Source organism: Haemaphysalis longicornis, unplaced genomic scaffold (genome assembly GCF_048455015.1).
Source record: "Haemaphysalis longicornis isolate Haplotype H1 unplaced genomic scaffold, Haemaphysalis longicornis Haplotype H1 scaffold_59, whole genome shotgun sequence".
Taxonomy (NCBI): domain Eukaryota; kingdom Metazoa; phylum Arthropoda; class Arachnida; order Ixodida; family Ixodidae; genus Haemaphysalis; species Haemaphysalis longicornis.
This window is the reverse complement of record NW_027526403.1, coordinates 978,750-979,877: the sequence shown is the minus strand read 5'-3', so window position 1 is coordinate 979,877 and position 1,128 is coordinate 978,750. Positions and strand designations below refer to the sequence as shown.

The following is a 1,128-nucleotide window of genomic DNA, read 5'->3' as shown; positions in this document are numbered from 1 at the left end:
GTGGGCAAAATCGCCCCATGGGTAGCGTAGTGGTTATCGCACCAGACCGGTATTCTGGAGGTTGTGGGCTCGGATCCCACCTGGCGGGCATTTTTTCTCAACTTTCTTTCTTTCTTTCCAAATTCTTTACCAGTTTCAATGACCTTCCACATCCTCCCCTTTGCTTTCCGAGGTTTTCTTGGCTGCCAACTCATATTTCTGTCTTATTTTCAACAAGCCCCTCATTTCCCATTCTGATTCGCAACATGCATAGCGAGGGTCTCTGTTCTGGCAGTCTTGTTGCCATAGGAAGCTTAAGAGGGTTCAACGATGGTCGACCACTCTTGACATGTCATAGACACTCGAGTCACGACACGGGGGGTAAAAAAAAGGTCCCCTCCACCCCGTGTAGTCGGAGTGGCGCTGGCTACCACCCCAAGCACAGGAAACAACAATACCTAAACATAAATACCCCAGAAAGTGAAAGGGAAAATCGCCCCGCCGGTAGCGTAGTGTTTAGCGCACCAGTCCGGGATTCTGGAGGTCGTGGGTTCGGATCCCACCTGGCGGGCATTTTTTCTCCACTTTCTTTCTTTTTTTCCAAATTTTTTATCTGTTTCAATGACCCACCACAACCTCCCTTTTGCTTTCCGAGGTTTTCTTGACTGCAAACTGTTATTGCTGTCTTATTTTCAACGAGCCCCTCATTTCTCATTCATTATATATATATATATATATATATAGCAGGGAAGGAATTCTTGGCTACTGTTTAAATATTCAAAAACTTTTTTACCTTAGATATATATATATATATATATATATATATATATATATATATATATATTTATTTATTTATTGATATATACTTATATTATAGTATACATGTGTTATACAGTACAAACACAACCAATATCAAATTGACAGATTTGCAGTGATCCAGATTCAGTTGCTAAAGCATTTAACCATTTTTTAACAGTACATGGCCCAAAGGACATGACCCCGGTAAATCAAGACCGCGATGGGCATTACGAAGATGACATTGTTATCTTTAAGGAGGTTTATTTGAACTGCTTTTAAAATTAGATCACAAGAAGTCTTCAGGGCCTGATAAAATAACGAAAAAGTTTTTAAGGCGATTTTGCAAATGGT

At 40.2% G+C, this 1,128-nt stretch overlaps 1 non-coding gene across 1 annotated transcript; it reads left to right on the top strand.

The window, feature by feature from the left end:
- The first annotated feature begins 477 nt into the window (after nucleotides 1–477).
- On the top strand, nucleotides 478–550 carry Trnap-ggg (transfer RNA proline (anticodon GGG)). The gene has a single exon. It is a non-coding gene; the product is annotated as a tRNA-Pro (tRNA).
- The last annotated feature ends 578 nt before the right edge of the window (nucleotides 551–1,128 follow it).